The 15320-nt window shown below is 38.3% G+C and overlaps 1 pseudogene across 1 annotated transcript; it reads right to left on the reverse strand.

The window, feature by feature from the left end:
* Positions 1-6412: 6412 nt before the first annotated feature.
* On the reverse strand, positions 6413-9029 carry LOC149018111 (uncharacterized; annotated as a pseudogene). Its single transcript, XR_016173171.1, has 5 exons — positions 8577-9029; positions 7981-8482; positions 7685-7886; positions 7082-7567; positions 6413-6972 (listed from the first exon to the last, which is right to left on the reverse strand). The product of XR_016173171.1 is annotated as an uncharacterized LOC149018111 (transcript).
* Positions 9030-15320: the final 6291 nt, after the last annotated feature.

The raw sequence follows: 15320 nt of genomic DNA on the forward strand, positions 1-15320 counted from the left end.
TATCATTTCATTTAAACAATCATTTAACCGTACCAAGACACCTCATCCTCTTCTCCCCTAATGAAACTCAGGCACTTTTGCCAAACATCTCCCACCTCTTTTTATAAATAGTATATTTTATTTTATCTAAATATTCATTAACTAAAATAAAGACACCTCATCCCTTTTTTTTTCCCCTCTTCCTCCCCCATTACCTTCCTTGTTCCATATTACCCATATAGGTGCCACCTCCTCTTTTGTCTTTGATTACTCACCAAATTGAATATTATATAATCTATACATATATAATTGAACATTATATATTATATAATTTTTATTACTAACACCACATGTTAGTACTTACATATGTATATACACATATAGAGTATCTTTAAACTAAATAATCAATGGGCCTACCTTATGGGCTTGTGGGCTTATTTTGATTTCTTGTGCGGCGCCCACTTAGGGATTCAATTATTAATACCTCAGGGTTTAGAAAATTACGTTGATTATTTCATTGTCATTGGTGCAATCTAATTTCACCATATAAGAGACTAACGGACAAATATGTGTATCGACCTTGTCATGGATCAGGGGGTTCAAATGTTACCAATTGTTTAACTAATCTAGGGGATCGGAAACATACTAACAACACATTAAAATAATAGTATAATAATAAAATGCGAGGCATCACATATCTACACAAGGCAAGTAAAGCAAACTGGTTAAGATGAAACTTGATTTAATAAACACATGGTACTACACTCTAAAAGGTCTCTACAAATGGTACTCACAAGGACTCTAGCCAATTCAAAGAAAAGTTTGATAAAGATTGCAGTTTCTATAATACCCTAGTTAATATTTTATGTAATCTAAAACACTTACCTTCATGTAAATTCAAACACTGTAACTTAGGGAATCTAAATGATCGCAACTACAAGAGTCCTAGAACACTGATGAACAAGGACTCTACCTATATATAAGAAGCCATGTACACAACTTAAAACATAGTAGAAAACATCTAAAACTCTCCTGTGGCCATAGTTTGAATTCAACCGAAACACGTAAACTTTGGTTTCTCTCTTTCTTTCTCACGATTCTAGCAGTTACCAATCAAAGTTGTGGTGGTGGCTGAGATGAATAAGCCATTATAGAGGAAGACAATGTCGTTTAGGCTGATACCATGTTAAGATTGAGTGGATATGGATCGGATAGATTTATGATATAGAAACATAAAATGGAGCGATCACCTCCACATAATAATATAACCTACCAATCCTATGTAGACAAAATATAAAAACTACCTTATTAAAATCAATATGACCATTGTACAAAGCAATAAAAAATCTAAGGTAAAATCAATATTACCATTACATGATTACTATAATGACGGGGACAAAGCTAACAGCTGGAATCCATCGTGGAACGATTTTCAGTTTCCGGTGATTCTAAACCTATTTGAAGGGGCCTTCGCACTATATTTGGAAAAGATAGTCGAAGAGACAGCAGCATCACCGGACGGTGTGATATACAGCTTGGAGGTCGGTGAATCGCCTGAACCTTTTCCTTTTTGGGTAAAACGTACAGTGAAATAATACAGCAAGGGGATTATGTGGGTTAGTAAGGATAATTAGGTCACTTCGGTGGGTAAATAATGGTATTTATGGCTGGGTCGACTCTTTCTCAAACAGTTCATCTGCATTTGGAAAACCATAATCCTGAAGATCGACTTTATCGTTGATCATTACCAAGACTTGACTTGGACAATTAATATACTTCGTAAAACCAATTTGTTGAACAGGAAAAAGAAGGTCAGCTGTGTTCCAACAAAATCCAATGTGATATGAGTTCCTTAATCAACCTGACGGACTTTATCAATATTGACCGCTTCCTCTCGTTTCTCCATCGATTTTTTCAAATGTTGTTTAAGCCGAGAAGGAAGAATGGGTGAGAGTGAGATTGAATGGTTAACATCATACCATTGCATTGATTAAATTATCAATGACATGAGTCATGCTGATCTTGCCTGGGTTTATTGTGATGATACTTACCTATCAAGAGAAAAAGTAAAATAGGGAACTCCATTTTCTATTTTACAGAATTCAGCCATCACAGATTCAGAAAAAAATTATTTCTACCACAACTCAAACACAAGCCTGTGATGGAATCAAGGTGACGCTAGAAGTTAGAACTGGAAGTTGGCGGTAAAAGGAGTTGTCAATTTCTATTTAGAAATGAAGGGTTGATTTTCAAAGACGCGTTCTCAGAGAAACAAGTGGGACTATTAATATTCTTCATGAATTTTTACTTTTCTATAGTTGATTATTTCTTCTCTTAACACCTCTTCCCACAGCCTATATAAACCCATTTCAGTTCTGTCCCAGGAGGCCAAGACACAGCATCGTTTGTTTCCTTATCTTCCTCTATTTTCTCCAAAATAAGCTAGCTTTTCTTTTAAACAGTGAACAGTGCTCCACATTCTTCTCCATTCACCATATCATTGTGAAAAAAGCATGGACATCGAACAAGCAATGGCTGGAAAGACCTATTGGCATCCAAAGGCAGACCTTCATTACCAATTTACCATTATAAACATCTTATGATGACCAACAGTTTGTCCGTGAGAAGCAGCATTGTGGACTTTGATGATCGGAGCACTTTGGCATGCATGAGATGGGAGTAACCAAAAATGATACTTCAGACACCAAATTCGAATGGTAATTTGTTAAAATTGGTTGACTAGGCCTAGCAATCGATCAATTGATGTCAGAAATTGGGAGTTTTCTAGATCTAAAACCAAATGCATGTTCTCTGTACCTAGGAGAGTCTATTAAAGTATTAAAACTATGATTACATCAGTAAATAAGCCCAATTTGGATTTCACCCAAGGGAAGTGCAAAATGGAATCTTAGATAGTGGGATTGGATTAGAAGCCAATATAAGGGAATTGTACCATAGAAAGGTTGTAGGAATGGTGAACCTTTTTTGGGAAACTCATAGAATTGGGGAAGAAAAAACTCAAAATCCAAATTGGATTTCTGTCAACAACAAAGGTGAATGATAGGCTAGTCTATGTTGCAATGACCAACTAGTTTTCAAAGCATCGAATAGCTATGCATACTGATAAGAATAGAAACTCTAATTGGTGAACAACTTACCCTATAAGACCACTAACACGTGTACATTATAATTTGGGATTGGGACAGGAGAGAAGTTCTTGAACCCGAAAGTGGAACATCATTTGCATTGAGCCAAACACTAAGGCGAGGTAAGGCGAATTTGGATGCTAGTTTTAGGAATGAGAATGCATCCAATTTACAATTTCTGGCCCTTGTATGTTGTTGCATGTTTGAATGCTATATTATAGTAGGTGATGCATTCATGGGGTGCATACAAGTGGTTGGTTGTGATATGGTTCATTTATGCATTTTGACTTACTTAACTTATGTCTTATGGTTCATTGAATGGAAATGAAATGTGGGGTTATAAAATGACATTCAAATGATATATAGGGGGTTGTGGCTACGGCCATTGCCTCCAACTACGCATGCATCTACACATGTTCATACATCATAATATATCCATTTATCCATACAGATGCATTGGTTAGGACAAACCCTAAGTGCTACCACCCTATCAATGGGGGTACTGAGGTTGATAACCTATATTGTCAACTAGTGGTATTGTTGGGTGCCCAAAAGATAGAGGGAAAGCTGTGAGGCAATACCAAGTTCACTAGTGTACCGTTAATGTCATGCCAATAGTAGCTAAGTCTTGAGGTATGGCATAGGGTTGTAAGGGGTACTCATCCAACTGTAGTGGTGTCTTGAGGATCAATACTGTTAGAATTGTGGGGGCATACTAAACCAACAGGAGTGGGTGCTTGAGGAATTGTATTGCTTAACCATGGATAGCACTACAAGGAGAAGACCTTGCATTTGGCTAGGCAGATCCCTAGCATGCACAAGTCCTACAAAAAGGGTCATGCATTTTACTTTTGGAGGATGGAAAGGATAATGAAAACTTGTGGATAAGTTGATGAGTGATATGGGACCAAGAGACTCATAAACCATGGTCATGGTACAGAGTGTGACCCTTGCCTCTAACACCCTAGCATTGAGTGAATGATATGGATGAGTGTGGCCCTCCTATAGAGGATTGGTACTGTGCTTAATACATGGTATAGCAATTAGAGACTAGCGTATGGATAAATGTATGTGTTTGGCATTTATAGGGTTGCATATCATGCATTATGAATGTGATTGTTTTCCCTCATGAGTTTGATGGAACTCATTCCACAAGAAATCTCTTCTTTTAAATGATGCTACAGGTATGGAGATGGTGATGGTATAAAAGATGTTCCTGTCTGAGGAGATGGGTAATGCAGAGGTGTGGAAGTTGTTTAAGCCATTACTTGATGCTTTATGTTGCTGTTATACATGCTTCTATGCCTCACGCATCTATAGGGGGTTGACACGTTACACTCCATTTTCCTCATAATTGGTAATATAGACATGTTTGGAGTATTAGAGAATCAGCATATATAATTGTATAACATGTATTATACGTATATTATATTATCATCATTTATTAATTTCAATATTTATTATTAATGATTAATAATTTTATTTTATTTAATGTATTTTATATTAGATTTATATAAATATATTTAATTCAAATTAAATTTATATAAATATAAATAATTTATTTTTTGTTATAAATAAGATCTATAGAGAATTGGAAAAATTACATTTAGACCCCCTGTGTTTGTAATCAATTACATCTACTACCCTTGAAAATTATAGATGTCCCCCTACTGTTAAGAATTGAAAGCTATAAACAGACAACTCTCTTGACACAGTAAGGGGGGCATTTGTAATTGATTTGTTTGAGCAGTAATAGATGTAATTGATTGCAAACCCAGGGTCTATATGTAACTTGTCCTAGAAAATTTTTTTGCATACATTATTATTATCATACATATATTATCGTATCTTTTGCTTTATGGTGTGAATATTATAAATGATGACTAATTATGGTACTGTATTAGTGGTCCAGTGAGGGATCTATATCACAGGACTCTGGTTACTTAGGTAGGGGTTTAAATCCTCTGCAACGTGTAAAGCAGCAACCATCTAGCTGCCGGCCTACCAAACAATGCCACATGTTTTACAACAGATCCTGATCATTGAAAAGTTTAACTACTCAATCTGTTGTTAAACCAAATCAAATTGATGAGGTTCATTGATCAAACTAAACCGTCAAACCGAATCACTGATTTGCACTCACTCTTGACTCACAACTCCTCTTCCCATAAAGTCGCCATCACCAGCCGGAGTCATTGCATTTAGTCCCCGGGCCGGAGTTGACAAAGACTTTGGCGAACAAATCCTCAAGGCCTTTCTTGATCTTCTTTTATTCTCTGTTTATTTTAATTGATAGGTGATTTGCATTACATAGGCTGAACAAGGTTAATGCCAGAAGAAGAGGAACAGAGATCAATTGCAGAAAAATGCTTCTATTTGCATCCATTGCCTCACACTACTACTCCAAGAAGCTCTGAGCATGAGTTGCTTCCTCTGTATTCTCCCAAAGACTACTTCCACTTCTTGTTCTCCTCCTCCTCCTCCTCCTCCTCCTTAGATTCCGATAAGGGATTCTATTTTGAATTTATCAGAATTAAATTTATATTACCTTAATAATACATGGAGAGACTTAATCTATGATCTTCTTCGCTTTTTTGAGTATTCCGTTGATATTCTTCAGAAATCAATTATTGTAAATTTGCAATTGCAGAGTGCAAAGCCATTTAAAACCGTTAGATTCATCGTCCATTCAAATGTTAGAGCCATTCTTTGAGATATGATTAAATTTTGTTGTGAAAAAGTCCATTAGATTGGACAATATTGACCGACGTCATATGACTGCGATGTCGCAGAAGAGGCTAGCAGATTCGATCTATCTAGTTTTTTCTTTTGAAAGTGAGTCAAGATATCATGATTTGGTTGAATAAAACGTACCGCTTAAATTTAGACCTGATTTATTTGAGCTCGTTTATAGAAAAACAAGTGTGCAATTAATCAACGGCCTGAATTTTTGATATTACATGTGGCGCACATCCCTAGCGGCTGCTGGATAACCACTAGGAATGGTGCCGCTGAGGATTTTAATCCACTTAGGTAGACTTGGCACGCCTAGCGTGGGGTGTGACAAATGCCAATTCATTCCTTGCCCCCACCACTCCCCCACGCCTACCCACAAAAATTTTAGGACAAAAAGAAAAATGGGACAAATATCTACAGAATTCAAGCAAAGAAAAATTACCTATTATGAAACTTGGTTTAATAAACAGAACACTTCACAGTACTAGAGTTGTTACTTGGAGAGACAAAAAGAATTACAATGCAAGTAGAGTAAAAACAATATTAACGGAATTTGATTCTAAGATACATTTTTATTCTGTAGATATAGTGTTAAGGATTCTTAACACATCATATAATGCTATATTTGGAGATGCTCAAAGATGGGAAAGAGAGACCTAACTCTCTACACCCTGAAATGCGCAAGGCTGAGATCTATGTCCTTCGGAACCCTCCTATGTGGAGGGAACTTGGGGAGGAAACTTGCAACATATTTAGCAGTCTCCAAGTAGTTGGTATATTTGCCTATGAGTACTTCATTGTTGATCTTCTGATTGTCACTATGATCATCTCCACCGTAACTCGATCCGTTGTTTTTAATTTTCAATCCAGCCTTTGCTTCACTTAGAGGACTGTCTAGTGGTGAATAATCTTCCCCCAATATGTTCTCCATGAAAGCTTTAGATTGAAATGTCCAGTTACTAGTCTTCCAATTGAAGCTGTAGAGTGGAAGGAACCGTTGACCATATTTTGCAATAAACTCTAATGCAGCTAGAATGAACTCAAACTCTTCTTTTGACATGTAGTAAGGGAAACTAAGTCTAGTCCACCCAGGCTTTACACCAGTGTAACCCTATCAAAGAAAATTCAAAGTAAGATTAGTCGGAGTAAATTTAAGATGATTATTTACCAGATTTTTGTGAGGATGAAAGATTAATTTATCTTCGCAGTTAAGGATTCACCATTTGTATAGCATCACGGAAAGCTAGTGAATGAGTCTCATCGACACCAAGTAGATGGTGACCATAGGGTCCAGCACAAGCACACCCAGCTCGAGCTTGGATTCCAAAGAGATCATTGAGAAGCTTTGCGATGAAAGGCCCATGGAAAGGTTTATCTCTCTTGTTTCCTGACTCTGCCCACATATATAGACCGTTACTACCTCTTTCATCTTTCTTATGATCGTAAGAGGAAGAATTTGTGGTAGAGTAAACCACGAAAGAGAGTATGGCTTGTCTTGGGGCACTCGTATTCCCTAACACCAATATGTTTTTGTTTGGAAGGAGCCTTTTCATTGCTGCATTGATGTAGACATGCTCCTGGTTTTCAATAACACCGTACCCAATGAAGTCCTTCACCCAGAAAGCCAAAGCTGCTCTTATCTTCTGGACGATTGGTGGAGTTCCAGCATCTTCCCTTTCTTCCACATCATTGTAGTACAAAGTGTGCTGCATATTGAAATTAATTAATTCATACGTTAGCTAATAAGTCCCTTCATAAAGTAATTAACTAGTCAGACAATGATAAATATAGGAATAGTCACTTAGAGTAATGAGGGGGCTTACCTCTTCACTAAAAGCATTGACAAAATCAACAGTTCCACCTCCGCAAGTAGAAGGGGCAGAAGAACTCAACTTGTACAAGGCCTTGTGCATCAATAGGAGCCCCGGGGTATCAGGTCCACCAACAAACTTGTGTGGGCTCATGAATATAGCATCATAGCCTTCTATCTCCCCTGATCTCATGTTAATCTCGGCGTAAGGACCACTGCACGTATCCAAGTAAATAATTTCTATCAATAACGAGATTAGAGAGAATAATTGAAGAAACAGCAATTATCTCTAATCTAATATATTCTAACCTTGCTGCGTAATCAAAGCAAGCAAAAGCTCCATGCTGGTGAAGAAGCTTGGCGATGGCATGTGTATCAGTGTATGTTCCAGTAACATTACTACATGCTGAGAATGAACCCAACATAGAACGTCTGGAATCCTTGTAAGACTCAAGTTGGCGACTTAGAGCTCGCAGGTCTATCAAACCATCATCATCAAGCCCAATCTCTATCACCTCAGCTAGGCTATTACGCCATGAAAGGAGGTTGGAGTGGTGCTCGTATGGTCCGACAAACACCACCCATCTCTCATCAGTCTGTAGGGTTGATAATACCTTATCTCTCATGGTTGAAGGCACTGCGATTCCCATCACCTCTTGCAGGCGCTTGATGGCTGCAGTGGTCCCTGAGCCGCAGAATATGAGTGCATCATCTGGTCCTGCGCCCAAGCAGTTCTTTATATATCTGGTGGCATCCTTCACCATCTTGGTGGTCTTGTGCCCCACATAACTGTCACTAGTATGTGTGTTACCTGTGGCCATGCATGCAACCAGAGTGAAGTTCAGTAACCTATATACGTGCCTAATAGTATCAATTAGAAATCTAATTCAAACAAATCAACTAACCATAGAACGGAAGAACACTATTGGCAATAAATTCTTCGATGAAGCGAAGGCTTCTACCGGAGGCTGTGTGGTCTGCATAGGTGAGAAGGCGTCTCCCGAAAGGAGCATCAAATTCGATCGGCATCGTGTCCGACCAACTGTGATCGCAACCACTCAAATTTGGTATCTGCAGTATCGTTCTTTGTTACTCCCATGTCATGCATTCCGAAGGACTCCGACCGATGGATATGGGCATCATCAGTGTCTGAAATGCTACTTCTTATGGACAAACTTTTGTTCATCATAGGACGCTTGTCATGGTGATGAAGATCTGCTGTTGGGTGCCAATAGATATCTCTAACCATGGCTTGTTTGAATTCCATGCTTTTTTCACAAGAAGGTGGTTGATCAATGGGGAGGAAGGTACTGCCGTAGTTTAAGAGGAGCTTTTCAGCTTGTTGCAGAGAAGAAATGTAAAAACTACGGTAGATATGGAAGCAAACGATGCTGTCTTGGCCTCTTGAGAAAAACTGAAGTGGGTTTATATAGGCTGTAGGAGGTGGAGTTAAGAGAAGAAATAATTCACTAATAGAAAAGTAAAAATTCACGAACACTCAATTTAATCCTAAATCCACTTGTTTCCTGCAGAGCGCGTCTTTGAAAATCAACCTCCTGTTCTAACTTCTGACGTCACCTGACTCACCTTTCTGCTGTAACTCTTAAATTTGCTTCCATCACAGACCCAAGAAAAAGCATGTTCTTCTGTTTCTTCGTCTGAATCCAAACTCGTTATCCTTTATTCTTTGTCGTTCTAATTTATGTGAATGCGAAACTCTGAAACAGATGACACGAGAGGACCAAGTCGTGAAAGAAAGGCATGGAACTCGCATCCCATGGGACTTTGCTGGGGGTATGTTGACCCTGAAGGATCCAGCAGCACTATATTTTCTATTCAAGAAATTAGATTCACAAGCAAAAGCAAATGTCAAAGTCAAGTCTAACTAATGAATAATGAAGACGAACTGGAATTCGATTGCAAGGACTCTGCTTCTCCTAACTGCAGACCAAGTATTCGATAGATGGAACAAATGGATCAAGATGGAACAGCAATGCTCCACTCTTGACCTTCGCGTCTCCCTCGGCAACGGACGAGAGCCGCCAGCCAAATCAGCAAAAGAATCCATAATAATAAAGATGGAATTTTCATGAATCCACCAATAAAGACAATAGAAGTTGTCGCTGTTGATTAAATCAAAAAAGCGTTTTCAGCTGTTACCATCAAAACGCCCTCTCCGAAAAAACAATAGAATTATGTATATATATATATATATATATTTAAAGGTACCTCGAAAAAATGGAACGCTAGTGTCCCTGACATGGTGGTGCCCAACATTGGATGGTTGCTACGTGGATTTTACTAAATCTCAGCTGCTCAAAACACCATGAGTTCTTATAATCAACTTAACTTAAAAGAGAAGGGTTTTTCTTTGAAAAAAAAACCGAATCATGTATTGTAAATCCACATGGCAACAATCCAATGTTGGACACCACAGCACCACCACAACAGCGGCACTAGCCTACAAGATCCCCCAATGTTGTAAAAGAGGCTTTTGGAGTCTTTTGTATAGCAAGCAGAAACTGCCAAGCCCAAGCAAGGCGGTGCCCTACTTCCTAAGATGGGAATATGCATACCAGCGGCCCGTGGTGCCCAACTTTAGGCCGAGTTGGTAAGTATGTCTTGTTCTCTTCAATTATGTGCTTCATTCTCCTTCTGTTGGATTTGATCGAGTGAGAAAAGATTAGATTTGTATTGTTGAGTGCTCATGAAAGGTAGATAACCAACTGATAAGCATGCATTTATCATTATTTATTTGATTTAATTTTTCATACTTAATTAATTAAAAGAGAGTTAATTAATTATTTTTGTGTAGTTTTAAGGAATAAGGTGATTTTGGTTATTAGAGATAATGTAATGCAAAATTGGCAAATATATTAGATATTTAAGGATTTTAAATCATGGGATTCAATCTTGCTACCCAATAAATCATGAATGCTAAGATCCAACTTAATTTATGCAAGAAGAGCATGAATCTTAGCCAAATTGGAAACAAGTGGAGGTCCAAGGGAACAAAATTGGTAATAAGATCTGAAAATCGGGTAAACAGACCCACCTTGAGTATTTTGGACATATCTCTCTCATATGAACTCGGATTTTGGTGATTCAAGATGCTATGGAAAGACAACGAAAATATCTACAACTTTATAGTTTTGAGTTTTCCAGAATCCGAACACATAAAGGTCGTATTGAAGGGTAAAGAGGACAAATTCATGGTATGCGGGATAAAAGGAGAAGCTAGCCACAGAGAAGAGGGGAAGACGGCGAACACAGAACTTGGCTCTCATCTCTCACATTGCTCAAGAAGAAGACCACTCTCTCTTTGTTTCTAAATTTCATCTTATTTTATTAACTTTGTTATAATGAATAGCTAGTTCCTTTTCTTTGGGACGTAGATGACCATGCTTATTTCATTAATTTGATTATTCCATATCTTCTAGTTGATTGTGTTTGAGTCTGGCCAAAGATGTTTTATAGCTCAACAAACTAAGCGTGCCAAGATTCGGCGAAGGACGATAGTCTTGCAAAGATAGGGCATACCTAGGAAGTCCATCCTTAATTTGCTTTGAAGTGTAAAGTTATCCCGGTTAATGAAAAACATTGGGGATTCGAAATCTCAAAGATCTTCACGTATTCATAGTTAAAGTTTTTCCATTAATTAATAAATTTAATTTAAATTTAGTTTTGTTGAATTCAATCTTAGTAACTTAGCCTTTTAGTTCCCCATAGTTTGACCCCGTATTTTCTGCTAGCTAGATTAGTATAGGATTTTATTTTTGATTGTTTAGCAACACGATCACCAACTACTGCCTTACAACAATAAGCCTGCCAAGGTATTAGGCTAGGGTAGCCCATGCCATGAGTAGCATTCCATCCAAAGGGTCTAATGTATCAAGTGCTTAGCTTGCTCTTCTTTCTTCAACTCATCTTTAAACTCTTCCAGCTGTTCAGACCCGATATAAGTAATCTTTTTCTCATCCTCGGTACACAACTGGATTTGCTCCAGTTTCTCCACTGGTTCGGGCCTTTGCATCTCTGTCTCTTCCCGATCATCTCGAACTTCTATGGGGAGGGCAGTTACCTTCCTCGGACCCTCCTTGTCTTATAAATAGGCAACATAACACTGCCGAGAGATCTTCTGGTCAGAGGAGACTATGTTCACCTTTAGTTTTGGAAGTTGTTTATGCGATTCGTTGTGAACGATTTTAAATTGAGCCTCTTAGAGATGCCCGTGGGCCCTCGCGAGAGCTGAAATTGGGACTTTTCGATTGAGATCTATTAGGGACAAATTGTTAATACTTTTAGGATCCTATTATTTATCTAATTACACCTTTCATGGGTGAGACCTTCAAGAATAGAAGATCACCTACCAAAAACTCCACCTCCTCCCTCTTCATATTCTCATAGCTATTTTGACAGTCTTGACTATTTTCATCATCTTCTTAATCAAGTTGATCTTTTCTTGGGCATCAACAATGAAATCAAGACTAATCACCTTTCTTTCCCTGTCCTCATCCCAATATAGAGGAGAGTGACACCTCCTACCGTAAAGGGCCTCAAAAGGAGTTGTACCAATGCTTGCTTGAAAATTGTTGTAATATGCGAACTCCCCTAAAGGTAAGTATTTCTCCAAACTCCATTTAAAATCCAAAACACAGGTCCTCAATAATCTTGTCCACCCTTTCCGTGCCCATTTGATTTAGGGTGGAAAGCGGTACTAAAGTTCAACTTTGTGCGCATTGCTTCTTGGGTTCCCCTCCATAATCTAGAGGCAAACCAAGGGTCCCTGTCAGACACTATTTTAAAAGGTATACCATATAATCGGACTATCAAGTCCATATACACCTGCGCCTTACAATCCACAAAATATGCCATGGAGTAGGGCAAAAAGTTGGTCAACTTTGTCAGGTGATAGACTACAACCCATATAGCAACATGTCCTTTCTGAATTTTGGGTACTACAATTATAAAATCCATGCTACATAGTTTCTTTTCCATTGTGGAATTTCCGATGGCTGCTGTCACCAGATGGTCTTTGGTGCTCAGCCTCTACTATCAACAAGTCAAACACCTCTCAACATAGTTGGCAATGTCCCACTTCATATTCTCCCATCAATAGTGCTTTTTTAGATCACGATACATCTTGGTACTTTAGGGGTTTACAAGGTAGTATGAGCTTCCTCTAAGATTTTCTCCTATACTTTTTCATTATTAGGCACACAAAATTGCATACCATATTGCAATATCCCGTCATTTGATGTTGATCATTGGCCCCTTCCCTTCATGTAGTGCCTTGCCAACCTTACTCATTAATTTTTCGTCCTTCTTTTGCTCTTCCTTGATTTAGTCCCTTAATGACCATGCTTGTATGTTCGACTACAGAACAAAGCACGTGGCTTTTCAACAACCAGTCCCAACTCCTGTGATTTTTTGACTGAGAACATTTGCAACAGTATCCCTCTTGCTTGGGTGATACAAGATATCATAGTTGTAATCTTTAATCAACTCCAACATCTGTGTTGCCTCATTCAATTCTTTTTGCGTGAAGAAATACTTCATGCTCTTATTGTCAATGTAAATCTGACATTTTCCCCCATACGAGTAAAGTCTTCAAATTTTAAGGGCAATAACTACCCCTACCAACACTAGATCATGCGTCGGTAGTTCTTCTCATAATCCTTTAATTGCCTAGAGAATAAGCTATAACTATTTCATTTTTTCCTCAAGACATAGCCTAAGCCTCTTGATGATCATTTATGTAGATTGTCATTCCTCCCATACTTGAAAGTATATGCGAGCACTTTGGCGATGACATACCTCATTTTTAATTCTTGAAAACTCTTCTCCCACACTACCAACCAAGCAAACTTCATTCCTTCCCTTGTCAAGGTTGCCGAAGCTGAGGACGTATTCAGTAGTAAACTGCTAATCCCAAGAAACTCCAAACATTGGCTATGGAGCTCGACCTATCCTATTGAGTTACTACTTTGACCTTTGCATGATCCATAGAGATCCCTTGAGATAAACACCATGACGCAAGAATATGACTTTGTTAAGCCAAAATTCACACTTGGAAAATTTGGCATGCAACTATCTCTCTTGAAGTCTCTGTAGTACAATTCGACAATGATACTTATGTTCTTCTTTACTCATGGAGTAAAATAGGATGTCATCAATAAATATATAATAGAATTTATAGCAAGAAGTAAACCCTTGATTTCAAATCTGATTTCCTTTGCAACCTCACCAACCTAGTGTTTTCACCCCTAGGCATGTTATTAGTATGAATGTTAGAATCCTCCCCAAGGATAGGATCCCCGAATACTCTGCTTCTGTACCACTCGGACAGCAAGGAGGTGGTCAATTGGGTTGTCGGCCTCAACCGAACGGTGCCATTTGCTATCAAATTTCAAGCTGGAACAGCTAGGAACCCCCATGACTGATTTTTATTTGTATACATCTCATTACATGGTGTCTCTCCAGTCCTAATTGGGCTATTTATATGCTCGCACCATTCCTAATGATTGTCCACGTGTCATTGGATTATCATACACCATGGAAACTTAAGCCTAGGTTGATTCTTGGCTCGTAAAGTTTCTGGCCCGTTTGATGCCATAATCGTGTCTGCATGTTGAATCCATGATTGTTGATCATCTTCTAAGCATTGTAGTCTTGCTTCAACTACTTGGTGACTCTTGCGAGTAGATTTTTCTAAGGATTTTCGTTGACCCTCAACCTTTGCTAGTCCTTGACAGATCATGTGGAAGATGTCTTCAACAAACATGCCATTGTTAACAAGTGCCTCCTAAATGATCTAACTGGGGCTCACTCTGTCAAAAGCATTTGAGGAAGAGTTTTGCTTCTCTTCCACCTTGCCATTCACCAAGTTACCATATTTGCAGAGGTTCCATCGAGCGTGCCAAAAATGCTCCTCAAAAGAGCGTTTCTACTCTTGAATAGGATACATCAACCAATTTGGCTACACAGGTGTGCTAGAGTCTAGCCTACTCAATTACTAGAGTCTACTACTTGGGCATGATGTGGGTTCTCTCCTGCCTTGGCATATCGAGGACTTTAAAAGACTTTTTAATTAAAACTAGGAACTAAGAACTCAAACTAAAAATAAAAGATAATTTTGCAAGTTCAGAATCAGTTTCATGCTGAGTGTGTTGGGGGTGCCATTCCATACAATGGGGAAGGGCTTGTAGAGACAAAACCAACATAACTACTCCAAGGAAATTCCTAACAACTGGCTTCTAACTCTGTGTGGATAAGGATCCAGGTTTTTGGAAGAAAATATTACGGAACTGCTGCTTTGGTACTTTGTTTCAATCAGCTTTCATGATATCACTAATATAGGCCAACACAAAACTGGTTCTTTTCTGTTGTATTTATTCGATCATATTCATTACTGAACCGGCTCCAGTTTGGTAATTTTTAGGGAACAAATGTTGTCCCTAATGACTATTTGGCTGGTATTACTTGAAGATCAAAAATCGTAATGGTCATGCACAAAGTCCCCAGAAAACTCTTCCACTTCCAAAAGTGTAACTTGTATAAAATTTTAAAAGGCAAAACCTTGGGAAGGCACCACATATTTCCATGATCAATACACATGGCTTCTCCCCTTGAATGCTTCCACCACATAA

Source organism: Hakea prostrata, chromosome 4 (genome assembly GCF_041222555.1).
Source record: "Hakea prostrata isolate BN-2017 chromosome 4, UWA_Hpros_2, whole genome shotgun sequence".
Classification (NCBI taxonomy): Eukaryota; Viridiplantae; Streptophyta; class Magnoliopsida; order Proteales; family Proteaceae; genus Hakea; species Hakea prostrata.